A 7,945-nucleotide genomic window follows, 5' to 3' on the forward strand; every position below is an offset into this window, starting at 1 on the left:
TCAGCCATTCATTCTCCATATAGATATCCCCACTCTCTCTAATCCTCAAACCCTAACCCTATAGCTGCACCTTCTCTCTTCTCTCTCTTCTTGACGGCCGAATCTTTCGCCGGATTCCATGCCGGTCGGAGATTCGATCGATTCTCTTGCCTTTCGTGCTGCAGCTGTATGGATATATATACATCTCTTCTTGAAGATGAAGAGTACAACGAAATCTTCTCATCTTCTACTTTCTTGTCTTAAAGGTCTGTAATATTAATGCTATTTAAACGGCCACCCAACAGTGGTACCAGAGCATCGTTCAAATAGGGCGTACGGAAATCCAATCGGATTCCGGTCAGGTATTGTACCCTAAACCCCTATGGTTGGGATATATTTTCTGTTGTGATTGGTACTGCCTTAGTTTTTAGATTCTGTGGTCTGTGAGCCACTTTGTGTGATTCGTGGTTCGTGAGCCACTCTGTGTGTTCTGTTGTGGTTTGTGTGCCACTCTTGCTTCTGTGTGAACAGTATTCTTCCTCTGCATATATATATAAACTGGTCACTTATATATATAAATATTAAAGGGTGGTATAACTTGGATTCTCGACCTCACTTGACCGGACCGCAAATGCCCTGGAATCCTGTGAGTGCATATGCACTTATCCCTATTTTGGCCTATTGTGAAAAAAATGGTCTAATATCTTGCTTTGTGCTAAAATTACTATGGCTGCCATGTGTGTCTATTCTATGGCTCATTTTGATGGTAAGGGTGATTTTTCTATTTGGAAACAGAAAATGAAAGGTGTGTTAATTCAACAAAGATGTTATGTGGCTATTGATGAATCTTATGCTGCTGAAACAAGTGCTTCTAAGAAAATAGAACTTGATGAACTTGCTTACTCTGCCATTATATTGAATCTTTCTGACTCTGTTATTAGAAAGGTAGGTATGCATGATTCTGCCAAAGATTTGTGGGAAAAATTAGACGAGCTATACACTGAAACTTCTCTACCCTCAAAATTGTTTTTACTCGAAAAATTTTTTAGATTCAAATTGGATCTAACCAAAGATATTGATGAGAACATAGATCATTTTACCAGATTAGTTCAGGATATTAAATTGACGGGAGACAAAAGTATTGATAACTATACTCCCATTGTTTTGTTAAATGCAATCCCTGATTCTTACAACGATTTGAAATTTGCTATTAAGTATGGCAGGGATAATATTTCTCTTGACACTGTCATAAATGGTTTAAAGAGTAAAGAACTGGATTTGAGAGTTAACAAAAGCAATAATAGTTTTGGTAAGGTAAACTTTGGGAGAGGAAGGCAGCAAAACCGATTTTCAAATAAGCCTTCCTCCAGTAACCAAAATGTTTCTCAAAATAGTTCTCATCAAAACAATTTTCAAAAGAAAAAGGGCAGGGACAGGAGTAAGTCGAAAACTCGTGTTAGTAATCGTAAGTGCTATAATTGTGGTGAACCGTCATTATGCTCAGAACTGTACTAAGCCTAATAAGCACTCTAATGATCAGCATGCTAATTGTAACACCCTCCATGTCGTTTATATAATTAAGAACAATTTTTAGAAAAATGGACTTTATTAAAACTTTCGGATCCTAATTGATCCTTTAGAAAATAAGTTTGGAAATCGTCAAAGCATTTTTCTTTCTTCAAAACATAACCCACACTTGAAAGATAGAAGTTTCGTAAAGAGTGCTACTTCAACATAGACGGGGTTTTAAAGCAATACTTGTAATACAGCGGAACACAAAAATAACTTTATTTTACATACACCCCGGTTTAATAGACTAGATTCCTAAATAGAGTACATTATAAATACAACTATAAACTTCTCAAGTTAAAACACTTAAAAGAAAGTGACTATAATCTTTGAAAATAGTCGGTTGATATAAAAGCTTGTGATTCCTCGAACTCCGCTCCACCAGTTTCCATAACCGCTTCGAGAACCTCAACCTTGACATGGGCGAAGAGTTTCCCCTGCTTAACGTATACTCGCAAGGTGTACTCACGTAAACAAGATGTTATATTAACATGGGGATGCAACGACCAATTAGATGTAATACATATAGACATCAAGTCCCTATAGTCTGTATTAACAAATATAACACTTAAATGCAATATGACGGGATACCTATCAGATTCATAACATGGTTATCGGTAATAGACGTCGATATTCTGAGCCCGTTTATTAATGGAAGCTATCCACTCTATAGTCTATAGTACCATAGTTGGAATACCGGCCCCTCCGTATTTCCGTGTCTACTCGACCGATAGCCATTTAAGATTATACTGACCATGCAATATCATAAATGACAAATCATATAAACAATTCAAAACGCATAAATAAACATTCTCATACTTTATGTCAACACAATTACTATAATGTGACGGTATCCCTATCAGATTCATAACATGATTATCGGTAATAGACGTCGATATTCTGAGCCTGTTTGAGGGGAGCTACCCACTCTAGTCTATAGTACTGTAGTTGGAATACTGGCCCCTCGTATTCCCGTGTCTACTCGACCGATAACCATATTAAGATTCTGACGTTCCTATACTTGACCATGCAATACCATAAATGACAAATCATTCAACTCCAATAATATAACCATGTTAAATCGAACTTGCACTTAGCATAATAAACACATAAACACCTAACCACATAGCTAACAAACATATTCAAACCATTTTCTTCCTTAGAACTTCTTATTCAAATGACTCACATAATTAATTCAAAACACATAAATAAACATTCTTGTAATTCACATATATTATGCAACGTACACGTACCACATACAAGAGGTATCACATACAAGAGAAGGGGATTATTATATTATTTCATATAACCACTTTCATAGTTATAACATACCAAAGTGATTATCTTAAATGCATCATTCATGCGTTCCCTAAGCTATACATTTATGTGAACATATAAGCATACAATAATCATAATAGCACATACGCACATAATATATGAAATCCGAATCCACATATTCTATTCCAAAGAACTGCAAGGAAATCTGGCAGATTCGGTACTTCAACTTTGGAAATTCATATCTCTTAAACCGTACATACAAACATTAAGAAATTTCCACAACACGTTCACATATATGTGATTTATACCATATTAAAACAGTTCAGAAAAATACCTATCCATGGGAAAGAAATAATTCATTTAGTACAGTAACACCAGCAGAATTTCAGAACAGAGCATTCAACTTTAAAAATATCAATTAAATCATTCTTTCAACGAAACACCATGAAATTTCACGGAGAATCAGATTTATCAGTCTATAAACATATCCAGTTGGAATCGCATGAATCGGAACAAGATAAAATATAATTTAACACATAAATCATAGATGACTCAGAAATCCTGCAGTTTCAGAAAACGGTTCATAACTTGATCAATATAATTCCAAATTACGCATACCGTATATCAAAACGAAGCTAACAGACATATTTACAAGCACAATAAATTTCCTAATTTTCAGAAAATAAATCATCGATGAAACATGCACTGGAACCTGAGGCTACGAATCTGGAAATCGAATTAGGGTTCATTGAAATCTATGTTTCATGACCTAGATCCCTAAATCCGATTCCTAAGCATATAAATCAATTAAATTACATAAACATCATCTTATTATTATCATTAATTCATTTAGTACCAAAAGTCCTTACCTCTTTGAAGAAAATCGAATACAAGGAAGAAGAGGAAACCGAAGGATTCTCGGAGCTTGGGCTGAAGGCTGTTGCGGCTAAACTTGGAGCTATCCCCTGTCTGATCCTCTCGATAGTCTGCGGATTATATAGGGAAATTAATCCCATTAATTAGATGTGAAACTTCCCAAGAAAGAAGGGGAAACTTTGATGAGTTTTCATCGAGTCTCCGGGGTGCAGCTGCCGTGGTATGAGAGGAAGAAGAGTGAAGACCAAAATCCTCGTTTCTTCTTTTAGAAGAAGAAGGAACTGCTGCAGGTAAATTCAGAAGGAAAGAGGAGGAATCTTCCTTGGCTTATACTAGGAAATTAGGAGGAAATTTCCCAAGGGCTATTATGCAATATCTAAAACCACAGGGGGTCCTAATAGCAATTCAGAAAAATAAATTATACACTAGACTACATACATCAAACACATACGGCACATCCATAGCAAACACACACAAATCATTAATAGGTGTATCTATAATAATTAAATCATAGAATAGTAGAGATAAATTGCACCGATTAATTACCACATCATAACTCACGTAGCATATATATATACACACAACATTCACATATACGTATCTACATTTATTAAACCATGAATCGTAAAACAATTAAAGATACATTGCAGATTAATTATCATATCAGAATTCTTATAAGATCATTTAAATTCTAATTAAGCATGTACATGAGAGATAAATCAATATAATTTAAATTTCATATCAATATTAGCATAGACTAATTGTTCATTTAAATCACATAAACATAATTACTTAATCATCTTATCAAATCGAGTCGCTCGCACGTTGCTCTAATATACACATAACATAAAACAACATAATAACATAAAACAACACAGTGTATATAATTCACGTAATCATTTAGGGTACGTAAAAGTTACTAATTAATTCATGAAATGGAAATTATCAATTTACTCAATATAATTTCATATAATATGCTTATGAAAATGCGGGGCGTTACACTAATCATGTTTCTGATAATAATCTTGGTGATTTGTTTATGGTTGGTGAACATGCTTGTGTGAATTCTGTGCTATCATCTCTTGGTGAAAATGATTGGTTTTTAGATTCTGCATTCTCACATCATATGACTCCTATGAAACATGTTTTCTCCCACTATGAATAATGAATAATTGCAATGTGACTATGGCTGATGGCACAAAACGCCAAGTTCATGGAATTGGAACTGTTTGCTTAAAGTTTGAAACTGGTTATGTGTTAACTTTGCAAAATGTGCGGCATGTTCCTAGTTTGAGTGAAAATCTGATTTTATGTGCTATCTTAGAAGATGATGGGTTTCATGGTGGTTGGGGTAATGGTTGCATGGAAATTATGAGGGGTAATCTGCTATGTTTTAAGGCCATAAGAATGCAAAATATGTATGTATGTCATTCTGAATCATCTGCTTCTGTGAATGCTGTCCAAAGTGATCACTCTATTCTGTGGCATAATAGACTAGGTCACATTAGTAACAAAGGTCTCAGTATTCTGCATAACAATTACTATTTTGGCAATGACAAAGTGTGTGAGGTTACTATGTGTGACTCTTGCATCGTTGGAAAGAAAACTCGTGTTTCTTTTCAACCAACCCCTTCTCCCAATCCTTGTAAATGTTCTAAAATTCTTGAGTATGTGCATGCTGATGTGTGGGGTCCTGCTAGTGTTCCTACACATGGTGGGAATCGTGACTTTCTATCCATAATTGATGATTTCTCACGTAAGGTGTTTGTCTTCCTATTGAAACAAAAATATGATGTTATTGATAAGTTCAAACCATGGAAAGTTTATATTGAGAATCAAACAGGAAAACGGATAAAAACCATTATGACAGATAACAGTACAAAATTTTGTAATCAAGATATGGATGCTATGTGCTCTGAATCTGGTATTAAAAGGCACAAAACTGTTCCTTACTCCCCTCAGCAAAACGGGGTGGTTGAATGTACGAATCGAACTCTTTTAGAGAGGGTTCGAGCCATGCTCGCCACTTCGGGTTTACCAACTATGTTTTGGGGTGAGGCTGTTTTGACTGCCACCTATTTGATTAATAGATCTCCCTTTGTGCCTTTAAATGGTGATTTGCCTGAATGTGTTTGGTCGGGTAAAAAGGTTGATTTGTCCAACTTACGTGTTTTTGGTTGTGATGCATTCATGCATCATAAAAGTGATAAGCTTGAACCTCGTTATGTGAAATGTGTTTTCTTGGGTTATCCTGAAGGGGTTAAAGGTTATAGACTTTGGGTTAAAGAGTAACATGGCTATAAAACTGCTATTAGTCGTGATGTGATTTTTAATGAATCTGTTTTTCCTTGCCTTGTTGTGCATAATGCTGTGAATTGAGAGGCTGCTCCAAATGAGGTGGAGCTGGCTACTGTTAAATCTGAAAATCTGCCTGATATTGAACCTGAAATACTTGAAAACTTGCATGACCAAAATGTTCAACATGACTTGCCTAATGTGGATGACTTGTCTGATTATCAACTTGCTAGAGATCAACCTAGACGTGAAAATGCTAGGCCTCCACAACGTTTTGATAGCTTTCATCTTGCTTCTCATGTTTTCAATGTGTTTGAATCTGTAGATAGCAATGAACCTAAAACTGTTAGGGATGCTCTAAAATCTGATAAATCAGCTGAATGGTTAAATGCTATGAAAGAAGAAATGAACTCTTTGCATGTTAATCAAACTTGGACTCGTGTTCCTAAACCTGCTAATTGCTCTTTGGTAGACTGCAAATGGTTGTTTAAGCTTAGGGATGAGGTAGACTCCATTATGTATAAGGCTCATCTTGTTGCTAGGTTTCACCCAAAATGAAGGTATAGATTATACTGAAATTTTTTCTCCCGTTGTTAAATTTACCACTGTTCGTACTATGCTTGCATTAGTTGTGCATTTTAATTGGGAATTGAAACAAATGGATGTAAAAACTGCTTTCTTGCATGGTGAGTTAGATGAGCCTATTTACATGAAACAGCCCGAGGGCTTCGTAGATGCTAAAAAGCCTGAATATGTGTGTTTGCTGAAAAAATCTGTATATGGCTTGAAACAATCACATAGGCAATGGAATAAGAAATTCGATTCTTGCATGCTTTCATTGAAGTTTAAGAAAAGTGATTATAACCCTTGTCTTTACTTCAGAGATACTCACTTTGTGCATATTTTCTTGTTGATCGATGTTGATGATATGCTCATAATCAGCCCTTGTGTGAAATCTATTGATCATGTGAAAATTCGTCTAAGTGAACAATTTGACATGAAATACTTAGGGGATGCTAAGAAAATATTGGGCATGAACATTGATCGCAATCAAGATAATAATTTGTTGTTCTTGAATCAAATTTCTTATGTGAGTAAGATCTTAGAAAAATTTGCCATGTCTAATGCTAAACCTGCAAACGTGCCTTTAGCTGCCCATTTTCAATTAAGTAAGGATCAGTCCCCCAAGACTGAAACTGAAATTGACTCTATGCAAAATGTTCCTTATGCCAATGCGATAGGTTCTGTGATGTACTTGATGGTAAGCACTCGTCCTGATATAGCTTATGCGGCAAGTTGTTTGAGTCGCTATATATCGAACCCAGGTATGCCGCATTGGGAAGCTTTGAAATGGCTTCTTCGTTATTTGAAACATGCTTTGCACATTGGCCTAAATTTTTCTAAATCTGAAACCGAAATTGAATTAATTGGCTATGCTGATCCAACTTTGCGAATGATAGAGACAGTAGGAAATCATCCACTTTATACGTTTTCACTTTGTGTGGATCATGCATTAGTTGGAAATCGCAACTGCAGAATATTGTAGCCCTATCTACAACCGAGGCTGAATACATCGCTGCCACCAAGGCAATGAAAGAAGCTATATGGCTTAAAGTCATTCTGCGCGAAATTGGTTTTCTTAAAAATGATGTCACTATTTTCTCGGATAGCCAATCAGGAATTCAATTATGTAAAAACCCGGTTTTCCACGATCGTACTAAACACATTGAGATTAAGTATCATTTTATTCGTAATATTGTGGAACAATGTATTATCAAGCTGAAAAAACCCCATCACAATTTAATCCAGCAGATATGGGTACTAAGTGTCTCCCACTTGAGAAGTTTCGCTCTTGCTTAAAAATCTTGAGCCTAATTTCTCAATCTTAATTGATGTGTGTAATTATAGGGCTGTCTTCGTGACTGCCCCTATTTTTAATCTGTGTGAT

General features: G+C 35.6%; 2 long non-coding RNA genes across 2 annotated transcripts; one reads left to right on the plus strand and one right to left on the minus strand.

Moving 5' to 3' along the window:
- The first annotated feature begins 1,627 nt into the window (after window positions 1-1,627).
- Window positions 1,628-4,703, plus strand: LOC148770712 (uncharacterized). Its single transcript, XR_016031135.1, has 2 exons — window positions 1,628-4,263; window positions 4,459-4,703. It is a non-coding gene; the product is annotated as an uncharacterized LOC148770712 (long non-coding RNA).
- On the minus strand, window positions 1,724-3,994 carry LOC148770713 (uncharacterized). Its single transcript, XR_016031134.1, has 2 exons — window positions 3,696-3,994; window positions 1,724-1,985 (listed from the first exon to the last, which is right to left on the minus strand). It is a non-coding gene; the product is annotated as an uncharacterized LOC148770713 (long non-coding RNA).
- Window positions 4,704-7,945: the final 3,242 nt, after the last annotated feature.

This window comes from Erythranthe guttata, chromosome 5 (assembly GCF_056151865.1).
Source record: "Erythranthe guttata isolate IM_541 chromosome 5, IM_541, whole genome shotgun sequence".
In the NCBI taxonomy this organism is placed as follows: domain Eukaryota; kingdom Viridiplantae; phylum Streptophyta; class Magnoliopsida; order Lamiales; family Phrymaceae; genus Erythranthe; species Erythranthe guttata.